At 40.6% G+C, this 19,847-nt stretch overlaps 1 protein-coding gene across 1 annotated transcript in view; it reads left to right on the top strand.

Moving 5' to 3' along the window:
• Positions 1 to 19,847, top strand: part of foxj3 (forkhead box J3) — a 102,484-nt gene continuing 82,637 nt past the window's right edge. The window contains exon 1 of the mRNA XM_017450846.3: positions 1 to 250. The gene's annotated coding sequence lies outside the window, so the exon portion shown is untranslated. The remainder of the gene's footprint in view (positions 251 to 19,847) is intronic.

Below are 19,847 nucleotides of genomic sequence, written 5' to 3'. Positions count from 1 at the left end.
AGTGCCCGGATGTTATCTGTCCAGAGAAAGACGAACGGGAAAGACACGGGAGAGGCGGAGGGGAGCCACGGACAAACCGGCAGAGGGACAGCTAGTCTCCAACCTGCGATACACAGCCCAGTCACTTTTTGACGAAGAGAGGGAAGCTTTTTTAAAAAGATTTTCACCGAAAAGGAAGGGGCGGGGACAGTTAACTTTGACTAATCTGGACTGCTTTGCTCAACAGGACACCCGCCTCAGAAATCCCCGGGTAAGTGCGAGCTAGCTAATGTTAGCTACAGCGGGTTCAAGTTGAAGTGAGGCCCGTGAAATGGACGACTTTCACTTGGGGGCGTGTTGCAGCGAGGCTGTGGGGATTCACTAAGCACACACAGGCCTGCTTTTCTCACACGCGTCACGATGTGGATTAGGGCAGACGGGGACATCCGTACGAACCAGACAGTTGTGCAGAACTTGGGTTGGGAGCTAGCGAGTTAGCAACAAACCAGACGTCAACTAGCTCTCAGGCGACTCGGGAACTAGCGCGCTAACGCTAAAGTCCAGGCGAGCTTCAGCTAACTTTCATACGTGAAGCGAGCTGACTCGTTCCTACCCCAAACTTGTCCGGATAGCTGTCAGGGCTGACAGTGTGCCATTTTGTGAAGGAAATTGCTGTTCTATCCGGTTGTACAGCACTGCTAGCGTCAGGTACAAGGTTAAAGGCCGTATCAGCGGTTATTTTGGATGGAACGTTTGAACCGTTCTTCGCTGCACTCTGTCACGAAGCTGTTGCGTGACTGCACTTCACTGATGGCGTACTAACCTAGCCACATGGCTAACTCGCTAACTGCATTACCTACACAGTCTCGCGAAATAAACTTCACCAGGAGTGCAGAACATTTTAGGGATGAAATAAAACCCCTTTCCCCCGACAGTACTAGTTGAGATGAAGCGCAGAGCTGCGTGGTGTCATGACACGCCACGCCACTTTGTTGTGTTGAGTCTCTTTGACAGGCAGAAATGGCACCAATGTGCTGAACCTGGTTTGGCGCTTGAATAGTTTGAACAGGAAAAAAAATATTTTTTTGTACTTATTAAAATATTGTTGTCTGTCAGAGCCAGGCCGTTAAACATCTGTTGAGTGCTTTTTTTTTTTACTGCGTTTTTGCTGCTCTTGACTTTCAACAGATTTACTTCAAAATGCACGAATCTGCAGCGTGGCGTTACAGGAGTTTCTGCACATCTGTCTGATCACTTCTCCTGCGTGTTCCTCTCGGATCTGTTGCTCACTGGATCTGTGTGTGTGTAGACGATCTTGTTATAATCTGCTGTAAAATGCCCGCCATCTGTCAGTGATGGGATTTCCCCTAACCCGTCTACTGAGTACACTCACAGTGCTGATATGGTGTAGTGAAGCGAGCCCTTTAATTGTCAGATAAACTCCATGAACACCTCAGGACAGTTTTATTTTCTCACAAGAGTCCAACTGAGCTTAAATGTTAGGCTCGTCTTAAAAAAAAAAATAAATAAAAAATGTTCATGTACACTAGAGTTAGTCCAGATCTTTCCAAGTGGACGTTATAGGAAGTCGATTCATTTCAAGTGACCCATCCGGCTAATGACCACCCAGTGATACCGATAATGAAGTTTGATACTGGTCGGATGTGATTTCCACACACCCCCGTGGATCACACTTTGTGTAGTGGACTTCTGAACTGTCCATTTGAAGCAGAAACTATTCAGCGTGTCAGATATTTAAATCGGCGTCTACGAATGAATTGCTCGCGATGTGTGTTAAAAGTGGCTGTTATTTGCACTGATGTACTGATACAGATGTTTAATTGTAGTTGACGGTGATGTACAGATGGCAACGTGCACGCTACACAAACGGCACTGAATTATGGCATGATATGATGGATTAAAAGAAGGTTTTGTGATTAAAATGCCCTGTTTGATCATTTCCTGATTGACCATTGCACCTGAACTACTGCACTTTGCGATCGTGTTTCTGATCAGATGAGGATGAGATGAGCGCCGGTTCTTCAGTCAGAATAGCGAAGCCGTCACGAGTGTGTGCGAGACTGAACGTTTCAGAGCTGTCCGTCATTAGGTTGTAAACACTTGGGGGAAAAAAAAAGGAAACCGATCGAACCGAGGTTTACTTGTCTGAACACGCCTGGTAGTGTGTAGATAAATGGCTGTCTTCTGTTGGGATGAGGGTGCATGAGTAGACGAGTATGAGGTGTTCGCACCTTCTCCGCCCACACTCGGCATTAACGTGCGTCCTGGGTGATCGGATCTCGAGTGGACTGCTGAGATGCGTAGCCGTTCACACCCGGCGTTATGAGATGAATGTGTCTCCAGTGACTACATCATTTTCATCGGAGAACGACACACATTTATTATGCCAGTCTTTCTCTGCTTTAAATTTTTATTTTTTTTTAAATGTAGGCACAAATATCTCGCGTTTCATAACTCGTACCTTTACCGGCTGTTTAAAATTTTTTCATCGTGTGGTGTTCTGCAGTATTTATTTTCAGGAAGAAATGTCCCACAAATGATATCTTAATTTTTTTTGGGATTGTGCTGTCTGCTAATGAAACTTATAAATGAAGAAGAGAAGACGAATGAAACTATGAAAAGCAGCTGCTTTCATCTCTGCTGTTATAGCATTGTGTTTATCCATTAGCCTAGTGGCGTAGAGCTCTACCGTTCAGAGCGATTTCCACACAGTCTTGCGGTGATTATGGATTTGATTGATTGCAAATGTGACGTGGCTTTTTGTGTCCCTCCCAGACACCTCCGAATGTGCTGCAAATGTAGGGCTGTGCGATTCATCCAAAGTTCAATTTCGATTATGGCCTCCTGCGATTATGGATTAAACAAAATGATCGAGATAAAACGACTGCATGCCATTTTGCAACGTTCTCATTTTGTCTTTTTTAAAAACCGCGTGCCTTTTTATATTTTTTCTTTCTTTTTTTTTTTTCTTTACACATGTCTTTTAAAAGGCCAAACTCACTCCCTGCCAGGCTGTGGCGTTTTTAGTTCAGATAGAGGCAAGATGACAGAAAGAGAGCCTTTGGTCTACAAGAAAGGTAAAACCATTTCAGCCGTTTGGAAACAGTTTGGCTTCAAGGAGTCTGACGTGGAACGAAAAGAAATAACCTGCAAGATTTGTTGCACGGTTGTGTCCGCACCTCACGGAAATACCGCCAATTTGTTTAATCATCTGGAATTCAATTACAAAGTGGTTTATGACCGAACTATAAACGCACAAAAAACAGAAACATAAAGCTCTGTCGACTTCCACTGCAACACAGTCCACTGAGAGAGAGAGTGAGAGTGAGTGTGCGCGAGAGAGAACGAGCGAGCGAGCGCACGAGCGAGCGCGCACCAAGTCTTCAGTTGGGTTGGTTGTGGAAGTGCACTATAACACAGTTGCTCTTATTTTTTTTGATTTAATTTATTTTTATTTTTGTTATCTAAGTGTGCGTGTGTATATATAATTTTTTTGTTTGTTTTGCATATTTTTTTCAGTTGGAAGGAATTCCATTGTTAAAAATGCAACCCCCCCCCCCCCAAAAAAAAAAAGTTCAATAAATGCATGATGTTTTCAAAGTCGATGAGTAATTGTGTTTAATAATCCTGATTCTGATTTCTGCCATAACTGAGCAGCGCTATCGCGCTGCATCTTTGAGACGCATTTGACCCCGTTCCCGTCTGTGCTTGGCTCCGACCAGCTAGGACACATGGTGTGAACGGTGTAAAGTTTCTCAGTGAGGTTACTCCTTTTGGTATTGGCATTGAAGAGTAGCAAAAAGTCCAGAAATCAGAAAGGTATTGATGCATCCTTAATTGAGAGATGTCCCAGTGGGCGAAGTGAATATTTATACTGTTGCTGTTATTTCCAGCAATAAAGTGGTGTTTTTGATATATGCCCGGGTGTTTGAGATGATTGACACCTATAGCAAGTCGAAGTGCTCTTAGAGTATCTTAAAGTCCATCTTCTCGTTTATAGCGATACTGTTAAATGGTTCAGAGTGGGAGCTGTAAGGCATAAGGTAATCATTAAATGTCGGGATGTGAGACAGTCTTTGTTGCAGCATCGTGTACAGTCTGATTTCCCTTTGTGCCCTAAGGGTTCACAGTGGGTATCCTGCCTCTTAGCCTAAACGCACCAGGAAACTGCTGGCATTTTGCATTCCTCCCACTCCGTCTTCACTAAACGATGCCATAGGCTAGACACCAGATGGGATGGTTTCATATAGCTAGATTGTCTACTGCCTCTTCCCTTGATGCTTTGTCATTGTGTTTTTGGCGAGCGGTGCATATTGTGCCTAATGAGCTTTTTCAGATGTTACACTCAGTGTGCAGTGTTGTCTAGGGTTTCGACGCAAATCTCCCTAACCCCTTTACATTTTATTAAATAAGTTGAATAATGAGGTTTTTCTGCATTGAGAATGTTAAGCTTTGTCCTCCCTTGGGCATCTGTTTGCGTACATTCGTATTAAGTGAGAAGTGTTTTTTCTCTCTCTCTCTCTCTCTCTCTCTCTCTCTCTCTCTCTCTCTCTCTCTCTCTCTCTCTCTCTGCGTCCGAAACCGCGTACTACACAGTAGGCGAAACAGCGGTACGCCAGAGGGGTAGTATGTCCGAGTTCTCAGTAGGCGAGACGTACACGGATGGCGTACTGCTTCAGGAGAGATTTTGCTGTATGCAACTGATGGACATTACGCGAGTCAAAAATCCCACAATGCAACGGGACTGGTGTGGACGAGCTCAGGGGGGAAAAATGGCGGAAGACCGCGTCAGCTCTTTTTTTTAGTATTAACCCTTGGTTAAATAGGACTTGTTTAACAGTACCCAAATAAATTGTTAACTTGTTGAAGGTTTAAACAAGAACACCGCTGTCACAGCATCTGAAACCTTTTTTGTGATCGCCGTCATGACGGCTAAGCTAACGCTAACGAATTTACTTCAGCCTGTTAACCACATTAACCACTTCAGCCACATTACATTACTAATTCAGTTAACTCTCCTGATGTGCATTTTGCCGTTAATGTAGTTGCTTTAATCTAGTAGTCCCTTTAAGATTTTAGTGATATTTTATGATAACGTTGACGGTCACATGACCATGCCAACATGGCGGATGTAGTGTGCCCGGGATTCAACGCTGAGCAGAAGGTACTACATTGAATGCAGTGCATACTGTCACATTTTATTTATTTATATATATATATATATATATATATATATATATATATATATGTATGTGTGTGTGTGTGTGTGTGTGTGTGTGTGTGTGTGTATAAAGAATTTTTTTAATCCAAACTATTTATTTAAAAAGAACCCTTTGTTAAATATAGTTGTGCAACAATTATTGGCACCCTCTCTCAATACTTTGTGGTTCCTCCCTTTGCCAAGTTAACAGCTCTGAGTCTTCTCCTATAACGCTAATGAGGTTGGAGAATACATGGCGAGGGATCTGAGATCGTTCCTCCATACAGAATCTCATGAGAGTGGAGTATTTTTGTGATTTTTTTATTTTTATTTTTATTTTTTAAACAAAATATCAAAAGGTTAAACAATAGACAATTTTTCATAGCCTTCTTTGCTCATTTTTATTAAGGGTGCCAATATTAATGGAGGGCAGTGTGTGTGTGTGTGTGTGTGTGTGTGTGTGTGTGTGTGTGTGTGTGTGTGTGTGTACAGTATATATGTAAATGAGCCAGCTCTGTTCTGTTGTCTAGAGGGCACAACACTGACATTTAAAGTAATGACCAGTTGCAGACAGACAGACGTTCCCGTTAGTATATTACTTGCTCATTTGTGAATCAGCAGTTTCAGGTTCTTCAGTCCTGTCTCCCTGAGCTGGAGCTTAACTTTCAGTGTTGAAGCAGTTATTTGAATAGCTGTCTGAGAGAGATTTATCAGACCACCGTTGGTAAATGGCCTTCAGACAAGCTGAGAACCCTGTTCACTTGAATGTCACCCATCAGTTCTCCACGTGAGTGTGGTTTTGAAGCGATAAAGTGATATTCCTCCGTACAACTTTTCTGTGGCTTGGATAAATTGTTAAGTGCATTTGTTTGACATTTTCGTTCACTAGTTCATTGTTAATTTAGGAATAATTCCAACAGAGTTCCTCAAACAAAATACTTTTATATGAAATATTTTTTCTTTTTTCTTCATTTTTGCTCCTTGATCTTGAACATTCAGTGTTGTCATTAGCAGCATGGCTGCCCTCATAAGAGCAGTGTCTAATGTGTGATGATCTGATATTTACATGTCGAGCATTTGTCAGATGCCCCGATCCAGAGTGACTTGTATTTCTCATGTATACACCTGAGCAGTTGAGGGTTAAGGGCCTTGCTCAGGGGCCCAGCAGTGGCAGCTTGGCAGTGCTGGGATTTTGAATTCATGATCTGTCTATCAGTAGTTTGACCTCCTAACCACTTAGCTACCGCTACGATATTAACGTTTAGCTAGTTAAGTGTAGTGAAATGAGGAAAGATGGTTAGTTTCCACTCATCAGTCATTCATTGACAGCAGTATTGTAAGGAATGCCATGTGTGTGTATTAATCCATCACTGCATCAGATATAGAGTGTGGTAGTTACATTGTCCTGAATGTCCATGCCTGTTCTTCTGGATTTTGAATAGCTGTATTAATGGCAGGTTTGTGCTGCAATAATCTAAATCCTGAGCAAAAATAACAGCTATTTGGTATAAATATTTTGTTCTTCTGCTGTTAGCATCTCATAAGCCACTTGTTGGGGCCAAAATCAGTTTTGATCAATGCTGATAAATAAATACATGTGCTGTTGGTGAGTTCAGAGACTCATTCTGTCTGTTCATCCATTCCATTCATTTATTTGTATGTCCGGTAGCTTTATATCCTGTATAAAATATTTCCGGCACTGGACAAATCTGTTCGTTTCTTTTTACTGCAAGTGGGCTTCTGGGTTAATCTTAAAATCAATTCCTCTCCTTTTCGTAGGCTCATAGCGTGGGAGGTTACGTAGTGCCTCTGTGGTCATTCGTCACAGGAGATAAGAGAGAATAGTTGGTGGTTGTATTTATTTATTTTTTTCCCCCCCTGAATATTTTTTTTCGTGTATGCTATAATTCTCTTCATCATCAATTGTCAAAATTCATGAAACATTTTGTAATTTTGTTAATGCTACCTTTTATTTTTCTCATTAGTCCATCACCGACTTCACTGTTTTTGGTTTTCCTGTCCACTGAGTACCACACACACAATAACTGACAGGCATACAGTGATGCATCCCTGTGCTGCTGGTTAACACGCAGGGGTGGGGGGGAAATCAATTTAGTTACAAAACACTGATCCTGAGCATGGCAATCTAAAACGCATCATCTTGATAGAAAATCTATTCTTTAAAAAAAATAAAATAAATACCCAGCTTTGACATAATAAAGATGGGTTTTCTAACGTCCATTCAGCAGTAGGCTACACCCCCATACATTCTGTCAACAAAATCTAACTGAGCATACAGCGTACCTAATATGTGGCACATCAGTAATAACAGCTTAAATAAGAGATGTGAGCGAGGTTTGCTTGTTTTTAACGAAAAGTGAAAAATTGACGGATCAGATCATGATATAGCTGCGGTAGATACTCGGCACATATTGTGGAGTTGTTAAACCGGCTGGTTTCTGCGTTGTTCCGCTGTTATTAGAGCCCGGGACAGTCAGAGACATGATCTTTTTCTACACGGTAGGGGTGTTATGGTCTTCCAGTTTCATGGCAAGTCATGGTGTATGATTGGACAGTTACCTTACCATTTTGACTTTTACAGCATGCGGATTAATTCCGTCCTCAGCGTGCCACTTTTCCGTGCAGTCGGAACGTTTGCTCCATTAAGTTGTAGCTTCCTTTGTTGGGACGAGGGAGCCTGGAGTAGCTTGCTCTTCATTAGCAATGAGGTGCATCACTGGAATGCAGATAAGCTATGAGCTTATCATCTCCTGGAAAGGGTTTCCTAGTTCCAATTAAATTCATGTTTGCCGTCCTATTGTGAGCTCTCTGTGTATCCGAGCCTCTATGTCAAAGATCGCAGGCGATAATTGCACTGAAGGGGACGGTGCATTTAATCCGAGTATTTAATGTAACTCCAGTTCTCTGCAGCTGCAGTAACCGTTCACAGAGCAGAACAGTCTCTCTTGCGTTTCATTTTGCAACTAGTCAGAAGTGACGTTTTGACTTATTGTTTTTGTAATGATTAAACATAGGTTTTTCTCAAGGTGGTATAAGCGAAACCAAGCCTGCTTCAGGAGAATTCCCCCAGGCCTTCCGGCTGCTTTTATTATTAATAATATTCAGAAGCCAAATTTTTAGTTTTGCTCAGCTGGGTGCTTTAATCTATTTTTGCTGTAAATTAATGAATTTTTAAAGAGCCCCTCACCAGATATGGATGAATGTTGGAATGCAGCATCGGTTTAGAGAATTTCGCTGTTCTCCCCTCGGGAAGGGAGTGCACATTCACTGAAGCACTATACTTTCATTTTTTATTAATGCTGAGATACGTTGCCATAACTCCATCAGTCTCTCAGTGTACTTCAGACTTCCAATTTTGGACTGTACCAGAGCCTCTCAAACCTTTTTTTTTCATGACCTGGTGTTACTATTGAACCTTTTTTTTAAAAAAATTTACCACTGATTTTCTAGTTTTACAGCCTCACTAATCCATTTGGGAAAATGGATTAATAAAAATTAAATAAAATATTAAATAAAAAAGCTCATGCTGATTATTCTTGTCAGTATTACATCTGGTAGAAATAGAACAACTAACTAAATCAACTAAACTAGTGTGGAGATTTTGTGTGGAGACTCACTTGATTCTTCTGAACCCTGGTGCATTTGCGTTCATCTTTCTTCGTCACACATGCACATGGAGAACACGATGTGACTATTTAAAAAATATATATACATTTTTTTTTACGTGTGTTGCGGAAACTAATGTCGTCATAGGCTAAAACACGTACTGGTTACTTTACTTCCTGAACAAGTGCGGAACCGAGTACGAGGTGCGTTCATGGGAATCATGACTCGGTTCCAGTGCAGCCGAACTCGGACCAGCTCTTTCAAGTCGAGTACTGCGATGCTCTTCCCAGTCCGCACGACGGCGTTCGCATGACCAGTTTTTCGGGCACACCGAGCTCTGTTTTGGACTGAACTACCAGTGTGAAAGCCCCCTTAGATACTTAAGCTGTTTTGTGAAATCGTGTGCTAGTTGTGTCCTAACTGGATGCTTAGAGAGTCATCTACAGAAACCGCTGTAAGTAAATGAGTAAGTACCGCAGTTGTATCCTGTTGGATCCGTGTGCGTGGATTGATCATCTTTTAAATTATTGTGCTGCTGAACTCCTCTAAAGAAATATTTACCTCCAAGTTTGAGATTTTCTTTTTGTTGTTGTTGTTGTTGTTGTTGTTAGCTAGCCTTAAAAAAGAAAAGCATTGGGTAATTGAAAACAAGTCCAGATCTTGGCTGTGGAGTTTGAGTTGGCTTGTAACTAGTTCTATTGGTGTTTATTGCTTATACAGTGACTATCGACTGCTGGTCTAGGTTTTGATTATGCATTATAGAATATGAAATACTCCCAGGTAGTTTATTTAGCTAGTCTTTTGATTTTCTTTTACACTTTAAAAGCATTTAAATGGCTTAAATTCAGGGAGATTGCGTTACATTTTTTTTTTCTTTTGGTTGGTCTTTGTCTTCATTTGTTAATTATTTTTAACTGTTTCCTCTTAAAAAAACAAAACAAAAAAAAAACCCCACACACACAACAAACCTTCCCCATAAACCAGTCAGATCTGTTTGCCCACCCAGTCATGCCCCTCCCATCTGTCTTTGGTGTGCCGTGATACTGTTCAGAGTGTATGACGAATGCTAATGAAGCATTCAGAGCCTGAAACAAAACCATAATAGTTTATGCCTTGGTATTTTTTATTATTATTATTATTATTATTATTATTATTATTATTATTAATTTTTTTTTTTTACTTGTTATAGCTCACTCTTACATGACACATTCTAAAACAAAAATTAATCTTGGCACAGCTTAATGCGTCATGACAATTTGAAGAAAATATTTTCTTTCCCTCAAATACCCACGGAGTCACAAAGATAAATAGCATCAATGTCAGTTTGAATATTCAAATATTCAATTAATCATGCCTCGAAGCAGCTTTACTCTCCAGAGCAGGTTTAAACAGAAGCGTTAATGTGTTCATCCACACCAACAAGTTTTATTTGTTACACTCGCTTGTTGTCTTGATCCTTATAAGAGCTGCATGACGTATAGAAAGTCCGATACCTCTTTAATACAACACTGTTGTGAAAGGTTTTATTCAAGAACATCTGATGCTTTTGATTGAAATACGCCGACACTAATGCAGTATTTGTCGCCTAGAGGCGAGTCAAGACGTGTGGGTCAGAAGTGTCCGGTGGCTCCAGTAGCAGGTGTACGCAAAGAGCAAACGAAGGCTTTACGTTCTCAGCTTGGGGAAGAAGCACAAGCTCAGAGAGTGTGATTTGGTCCTAATTTTCTTGTCTTTCTCACGAGGACACGCAGCAGTAAGCAGTTGGCAACACGTCATGCTGAAAAGCATCCCACCCTTTACTGAAATTCGACAGGTGAGATTAAAGGTTTCACTGAAGTTTAATTCAGGTTTATGATTAACTGAACACGAAGCATGTGACACTGAATTCTTGATTGTTCTCGCGGATTAATCAGTTAAACTTTACGCAGACTAATTTGGAAATGGCGTGAATATTCCTGTTAGAATCAGCTAGGTGTTAAACATTGCAAAACAGCCTAACTTTGGTTCTGTTTAATGGTACAGGTTGGGGGTGTACAGTATTGGGCTGTATCTGTAGCTGCTACTCTTAATAAGGGTCAGAAGAAAAATCAATTCTTGGATGCCTCTCAAAATCCTCTTTTTATATGATTCTGCATTGATTTAACCAACAAAATTCTACAAAACACATTATGCCAGAATATATTTTAGAGTACAAGACTACAACAATTGGATGAAATGTAAAGGCTTAGTGTAACACAAGTGTTCTGTGTGTGTTGGAAACTGGCCAAGTTGAAACTGCAGTGAACATGATCTAAAATGGTTTAGTGGTTAGCACGTTTGCCTTGCACCTCCGGGGTTCTGGGTACTCGGGTTTCTTCCCTCAGTTCAAAGAATTGTAGACTGATTGGCATTTCTGAAACTTGTCAGTAGTGTTTCAGTGGGTGTGCCCTGCGATGGGCTGGCATCCTGTTCAGGGTGGCCCCCACCTCGTGCCCCGAGTCCCCTGGGATAGGCTCCAGGCTCCAGGCTCCAATATGACACTGTGTAGGATAAACGGTACAGAAAATGAAAGGATGGATGAACATCTTAAATCACATGACACACTTCCACCTATAGTTGGAGGAAAAAATGCGTCTGCCCTTCCTGCTCCACGGAGAGCAAGCGCACGGAAAAGCTTCCGTATAATTCAGAAAGGGCAGAGTGAGCCAAGTACCCGGTCAGTTGCAGGTTACATCACAGAAGATTCGGGTCCCTTTGCTGCCCAGGCTTTTTTACACACGCTGGAGCCAGGGAACAGAATTCAAAGTAAGAAGTCGTCAGGCGGTTCTACGATGTCGTCATGTGTACAATTGAGATGCATCAGAAGTGTGTTATAATTGCTTCGTGGCACCTTGAATCGAAACCACATTAAATCAGAGCGGGCGTAATTAACATTCTGTGTGTGTTTTTGGGGAGAATTTGTGACATTAACACAGAGAGGACAGCAACTTGAAGCCCCCCCCCCCCCCCCCCCCCCCTCATGATTAGTCACAGTTCTAACACGTGATTTCAGAACTGATTGTTCATGAAAGAATCGAAGAGCCTATAATTTAGTGCTAACAATCCGCATGACTGAAAGGGTGTTTCTTCCCCATTTCGAAATATTTGCGGCTATTTATTTTTGAGCACTGTAAAAGGTTTTGGTATTTGATATTCGCAGTACTTCACTAAAAGTCAGCATTTTGGTATTGTGGAAGCCCTAATCCTTCTGAAGCTACTCTCGCTGTGGTTTTGAATGCAGCATGCACTGCCACCCTTTCATTACCACATTACCACTATGATTAGCCATAACATATTTCACCACAAACTTTCCCTGAGTGCTCTGGGGATACACCGTATTACACTGTCCTTGATCTTGCTTTGATGCCTGGAATTTTTTTGACTCCGCTGCCTATTTGTTGTCGGTAGGTAGAAATGAAGTTTGTCAGCAATATTAGTAGTTAGCTTAACAGAATCAAAGGCCGTGTAGGAGGAGTGGTTTTCCACTTTACTGCTTGCTATTTCATGCAATATTTGTGTTAGTTTCAGTTCTAAACTGCTCATTTTCCAGTGTTGTAATACCTCTGTGATGGGTTTTGTCGGTTTGTTCCCTACTTTCAGTGACTGGTTTTGAAAGACCACAGCTGTCTGGTAAAATGGCAAACTATTTTTTGCCCTGTCTTCTTTCCGCAAGAGACGCACGCTTGTGTTAAGTATTAAGACTTTGCTAGCTGTGTGCAGGATTTTGCTCAGTTTAAATAGGGATAATTAGGATTTCCTAATGCCATTTGATATCCATTCAGTCACATGAACTTATCGAACGCTCATCTGAGAATACACCTCAATAGAGATGCAGTCTTAACTGGCTAACGGTTCAGTTGTGATCGTGCCGTGCACAGCAGTTATGTGCAGTTTCCTCTGTGCTTATAGGTGTTGAGCCTAATTATTAATTAAACCTGATCACTCAGAGCTGAACCAATCAGGAACGCTGTCTGAAATGGCTAGCATTGTGAAGATGAAAGGCATTCATTCCTGATGCGGCACAAATGTCTAAAAACATAGATTTTATATATAAAATCTATATATCTATAGATAAAATCTATATATAATTTATTTTAAGTGGTCTGATTTTTTTTTTATTTTTTTATTTTTTTATATAAACACACCACACATAAGTGCAGGTACACGGATCTTTAATAACTAACCCAGATATGCTGATCAGTTTAATCAATTTGATCGATTTTATTGCTCCAAAAATATCAGTTACAAAAACTGAGACTGTAGTCAGGTGTTGATCTGGGCAGTTTTAATTGGACAAAGCGTTTTATTGTTGTAAGTGTGGCAGCTTGTGGGGGTTGATCACAACTATATGAATCCTGTTGTCTTTGTGCTTCGACTGAACACAATGGCAGAAATGATCTGTATAATAGCCTGTGTGTGCGTCACACTGCCTTGTGTCTATGTTTTGACTCTGTGTGTTTGGAGGCTGTTTTTTTTTTTTTTGCTGTATTAGTGGAGTTTAAAGTTTAATGAGGTGTTATTCACCAGCACCGCTTAAATAAATGCTTATTTTAAACCCATGGAAAGTGGCTGTGTACACCAAGCTTATTTCTTCCAGTAAAACAAACTCATACAAAATAAATAAATAAATAAAAAACAAATAAATGTGTAAAAAAACACATTTTTATTTATACACTGTCTTCATGGCAGAAACAAGATTTAAAAATCCTCACATTTTTCTGCATTTTCTTATTTTATCACCAACTGATGAACCTCCCACTACTTTCTGGACGTTGAAACTGTACGTTAATGAGACCTGATTTTCTGTCCTCTCTCAGTAGTATTTGATAGATGAACAAGTTTGTCTGATGGACCTGCACAAAGATGTGTTGGTAGTGTAGGAGCAAACTAAGTTGGCATCATGGCCTCTTTTAAAAAAAAAAAAAAAAAAAAAAAAAAAAAAAAAAAAATTCCACCCTAAATATTTCTTAAAATATGCTAGTAATAGAGCATCACTTTGCTCACCATTGCACAATTTAAAATAAATTTGTGTATGTTTATATATATATATATATATTATATATATATGGCCATGATATATATACATACATACACACACATACATATACATATATATATATATATATATATATATATATATATATATATATATATATATATATATAAATATATATATAAATAAATAAAAATAAAATATATATAAAGAATTTAGATAACTTTCACCAGACATCGGTATTAACTCAAGAAATCCACCAATATAAACAATTCACTAAACTAAAGTCCGTAAATAAAGTTATGTGTAATAAAGAGGAATGACACGGGGGGAAAAAGTATTGATGACGCTATGAAAAAGCAGTTCTCCAAGGCAAGATAAGGCAAGGAACCAGCTGAAATCCGTAAGTAATTATACCCCCATCTGTGCAAATGAATATCAGCTGGGTGAGTAAATTGATGGTCTATAAAAAGGCTTTTCGTTACCAAGGTGTCGCACAAGAAACATCTCATGATGGGTAAAAGCAAAGAGCTCTCCCAAGACCTTCACAACCTTATTGTTGTGAAACATATTGATGGAATCGGATACAGACGTAGTGAAAAACTTCTGAATCCTCCAGTAAGCTCCATCGGGGTCATTATCCACAAGTGGAAGCAACATCACTCCGTCATCAACCGGCCACGCACAGGAGCTCCTCACAAGATTTCTGACCAGGGAGTCAGAAGAATAGTCAGAAGAGTAGCCCAAGAGCCAAGGCCCACTCGGAAAGAGCTCCAGAAACACTTGGAGGCAGCAGGTACCATCGTCACAGAGAAAACAATAGGCAGTGCACTCCACTGCTCACGCTCACCCGCAAGACTCCATTACTAAAGAAAAGGCATGTTGAAGCTCGTTTAAAGTTTGCTACAACTCATCTGGACAAGCCTATGAGATACTGGGAGAGTGCAGTCTGGTCAGACGAGAGCAAAATGTAACTTTTTGGCTGTGATACTACACACCATGTTTGGAGAAGAAATGTCACTGCACATCTCCCTAAAAACACTACACCAACAGTGAAGTGTGGAGGTGAAGCATCATGGTGTGGGGCTGTTTTTCATCACATGGTACTGGCAGACTTCATATAACTGAAGGAACGATGAATGGAGCCTTTACCGGGAGATTCTTGAGAAGAATCTGCTGCATCCACCAGGATGATGAAGATGAGACGTGGGTGGACTTCCAGCAGGACAACGATCCAAACATACAGCAAAGGAAACTCTCGATTGGTTTCAGAGAAAAAAATCAAGGTGTTAGAATGGCCCTGTCAATCACCTGCGGCCCATTAATCTCTTCATACAGGAAGTGTCTTGAAGCGTCATTACAAACAAAGACTTCTCCACTAAGTATTAAATACACTTCAGTTAGCGTGTTCAATACTTTTTTCCCGTGTCATTCCTCTTTATTACACAAAAACTTATTTATGGTCTTTAATGTTCGGATTCCTGTATATGTGTAGATTTCTTGAGTTAAAACTGATGTCTGGTGAAAATTTCATCTGAATAACCTCATTGGAAATATATTTACTGAAGAAAATGATGCTTTCAATACATATTTCCCCCTCTGTATACACATATACATGCATACTTACAAACATACAAATAAATGAATTAGGGCTGCACGATTATGGCCAAAACGATAATCATGATCATTTCTGATCAATACTTAGATCACGACTATTGATTGATTTTAGGGACGACGTATTTTTATTGCACTTTCACATTTAAATCAACAGACCGCTGCTTTCACCTCCGTGTCGTGCTACGTTCTGATCGTGTACAAATCTTTACTTCAGATTAGACCGGTCCTTAAACTGCATCATCTCGTAGAAGCAAAATATAAATAAAATAATACCCAGAATATAGGATAAGTAAAAATAAAAATATCATCAACCAAATGAAAATATGCATCAAATATAACGATATAAACCGAATGAGCACAGCTCAGGCGAATGCAGAGAAGTCAGTAGCAGTGTTTACAGGAGGAGAGACGCGGACTGATCACCCTGTAGAGCGCTGACGCAGGGACGACGTCATTCTGTACCGGAACCCGGACGTGATCATCACACCGGATCCCTCCACAAAAACCCCACAGGATTTTCACACAGACTTTTGGATTACTGCACAAAATAATCTGTGATCAACAAAAGTCTACAACACGAACACGTTCTGTCCATCAAGATCACTTTCACAAATGAGCAACGTTTATAAAGTTTGAAGCCTAAACACAATCTCCAGAAATAAACATCTAACCGTACGCGATACACGCTCTACACCACGGTCGCTCCACTTCACCGTCACCATCACCGAGCTTCCCACAACTTCTCCAAACTTTATTTAAAACCTCCTCCAGAAGACGCATTTCCTCTGTGGATCAGTCTTCGTCCACATGTTCTGGGGAATCGTGCGCAGCAGACCTGACCCAGTTCCTCTACAGAGTGTTTCCCTGTTCCGCCATCACGTCTACTGTCCCCGACGACGTCTGTAGTGCCGTTTAGACTCTTGTTAGCAACCGCCGTTTTAAATGCGCATCAAAGCTGTAAAACGCTGTAGCGAGTGGGGTACTACTGGTGTACAAAAACGTGAAGGTATTCTGAGCTTGTGTTCACCACAGACCTTATTTCAGGCTTTTAACCAAAATCCCACGGAAAGACCCACCGACTTCGGGACGATGGAACCGGACGGGCTAAAATGCTAACTCGTGTCCGGGTCTCGGCGTTACAAAACGACGTCATCCCCGCGCCGCTCTGTGGTGACTGGCTGTACGTTTAGGAAGCGCGTGATCTGATACGCGGCGGAGGACGAACTCTAACCGTACATGTCGCAGTCGATCGTTCATGTCACCGTGGACCGTCGAAATCGCAACCGAGATTCACTTAAAATAAATAAATATAAATGTATGTGTGTGTGTGTATGTATATATGTGTATATGTGTGTGTGTAATGGTATATATGCATTACTTTTTATGGATGCACAAAAAGCACTGAATTAAACTCCAGTCCTAATTAATAATAAAAGCTCACTTTCACTGCACCGTGTGGTTTCTGTTACTCGTCTGATAGTCAGTGAGAGAAAAGTGTCATGTACGGTGACTCTGGGTATTAGGCTAAATCTAACGCCGTCGCATTTCATGCTATGACTTCATGTAGGAAGCAGCATATACTTCCGCTTAGTAAAAGCAAAAAAGCTAGTGTTCTATTTGTGATGATATTACCGTTCTAAAATCCACACACTAGACGGTAGAGTACACCGTGTCAATGTACAGTAATTCATTTGGGACTCTCCGAGGCGTGTTTTCTGAACAGAAGTAACGTAATGAGTAAATCTCCCCCGGGCCGCACGCAGACCGACTAATCCATAACGAGATTCGTTCACAACGATTTCATCATCGATTATTCTCCATTTTATCGATTACTTATTGCAGCTCTAGACCCAACTTAAAAAAAAAAAAAAAGTAAAAACTAGAGCTGAAACATGCAAAAAAAAAATTATATAGATATATAAGGCTATTTTCCTGCTATCGGCCGATACTTCAGAAACAGGGCGGATTATATCCTGTCATCAAAAGAGGGCGGGAAAACGCACCGATTTCGTGCTGCGTGTAAAGATGTTTCTTGTTTGGAATGATGACAAAACTGCAGTCTGTAATCTCTGCACCGCTTAAAATTTACCAACAGAAACAGAAGTTTGGGCGTCAAGTCTAATACTGAACCTCCCCCCGCCGCCGCCCGCTCATCCTCGCTCTGAATTAAAGGGCCAGTACATCATTGAAAGATTTAAATGAAGATGAGTTGAAAAAGGTATATACTGCACAGAAAAATATATTAGTACAGTAGTGTATTTCATATCCAGTTAATGTTAATATCTAAAAAGTTGATATTATATATCACCAGTTTGATGTTTAATTTAATCATGTTGAGAAATCTTACTTTAATCTTCAGAATTGAGTTCGTGTTCATTAGAGTAATGTGTTTTGTGTTGATGAGACCAGTTACTGTCAAACATCTTGCTGAAATGGAGAGAATAAAGTTTTTATTTGCATTTATTTCAGAATTCTTTTAAATGAATTATTATTATTTAAAAGAAGGCATAAAAGGCAGAGCTATCTGTATCGGCTGAGTAATTTAGTATCGGTGCATCGCTCTCTCTAGAAGTTCCAGTTTGTCCTTTATGCTTAGTTTGAGAGAAATAATCAGTGAGTGGGAATTGTAGATGATTGACATTGTTTTTGTTCTCACTCCACAGGACACACTCTTTGACCCGGCACTTGTAAAGCTGCATATTTGCGTTTAACATGTAAACCTGAGGTGCAGCTGAGCACTGTTCACTTGGACGCTCCATATAACTAGGATCTCCTACACACTTTATATCTTCAGTTCTGCAGCACATCTGAAGGTCTTTGCTCATTTTATTACTTTGTAAATCGTTGTAAACTTTTCTTCTTGTGGGCTTTCCTGTGAGTGATTCAGAAAACCCCACGATGCAGCCAAGAACGCACTCTGCAGAATCTGTAGGATGTAGGATCTCAGAAAGTCATAACTGACACTGAGTGTTGAGTACTCTTCTACCCCCAGCAGGCTGGCTCTGTCCCTCTACGGCTTGCTCAACCACCCAACCCCTCTCTGTATCTCTTAGTTTTTTTTGCCGTAGAGTTCTGCATTCACAGGCCACTCTTCAGTTAACAGTCACTCCGTCTGTGGAGGTTTCTGATGAATGCCTCATGTTACTCAAATGAGTCATATTTCCTTTGGACTGAGCCCTACTGCTTGCATGCCGAATGGGGGTGGAGTGGGGTGACTCATCCCGCCTGATTCTGCTGCTATGAAGAGTTGGTCACTTCGAGTGGCCCATGATGGTATTAAGAAAGCATTACTGCATTGGTAATGGGATGGGAGACATGTTGATCAATGGGGTATTAGAATGGCAGATGCCTGTGTGTCTGACACTGGGCTGGACAGGCTGAGTCATACATCATAAATAGACTGGTAGGAATCCCAGCCCTCGTGTTTATGCTGCCAGAGTCTGCGCTTGGACAGGGAGGTCAGATCCCTGAACTAGGTTTTACCTGCGCTGAATGAATAAACCCTGCGCTAAAACTTTAATGCATGAAAAGCTACCTCTGTTGTTTTTTATTTTATTTTAATACCCAAACGCTAAATGCGTTCTCCAAATATTACTCGCATTGCATTATTTAACAAGTCTTTATTAATTTCCTTTTCATGAGACAGATGCCTAAATTAAAGAAAAAAAAAAATCAACTAAAATAATTGAGATGTTTCCCCTTTTTTTGTTTGTTTGTTTTTTTTTGTTACTGAGCTGTAGTTAGTAAAGCTCTTTACCTGCTTTATTTGGTTTCCTGCCAGTGTTCGTGACTCACCGGAGACTCGGTGACCTACTTTTTTAAGTCTTTTAACAGTGCCAGAGTTTTATTTCAAGAATGATACAGCGGGTAAATGAGAGTCTGGGACTCGTGTTGGATCGACGGTACCAGCATGTTTATCACCTTTAGGATTTCTGTTGTTGAAGAGAAATCAAGTGAACGTTGTTGAGTTTTGTGGGAATGTGAGGAACCGTGGAAGCACGATGTCCGTGTTTGAATCATGTTTATTAACCGCGGTGTCTGGCTTTATCCTGCCTTATCCGGTTTTTTAGCTGTAGTGCCCAGTTATGGTCGTACTTGTCGATGTGCTACTTAGCTGATCTCATTGTCTTGTGAATATTTATTTTGCGTTTATTTAGAATGATCCGCTCGGAATCGATTCAAACTGCCCAGAAGACGTATAGTCGTGCAGAAGCAGCGTAAAGTTGTTCCGAGTCAACGTGAGCACTTGATAATAGTCAGCCGTGACAGATAAATGTCACTGATGTTGGATTGCAGTTAGTCATCTTTTATTGAACTACGCCTAGTTAAGATTCTGTAGGAGTTGATTGAAAAGGAATATTTAAAAAATATATATTTTAAATAATCCAGCTA

The sequence above is a fragment of the Ictalurus punctatus genome, chromosome 21 (genome assembly GCF_001660625.3).
Source record: "Ictalurus punctatus breed USDA103 chromosome 21, Coco_2.0, whole genome shotgun sequence".
In the NCBI taxonomy this organism is placed as follows: domain Eukaryota; kingdom Metazoa; phylum Chordata; class Actinopteri; order Siluriformes; family Ictaluridae; genus Ictalurus; species Ictalurus punctatus.
Note: the sequence above shows the minus strand (reverse complement) of the source record. Positions and strands in the feature narration are given on the sequence as shown.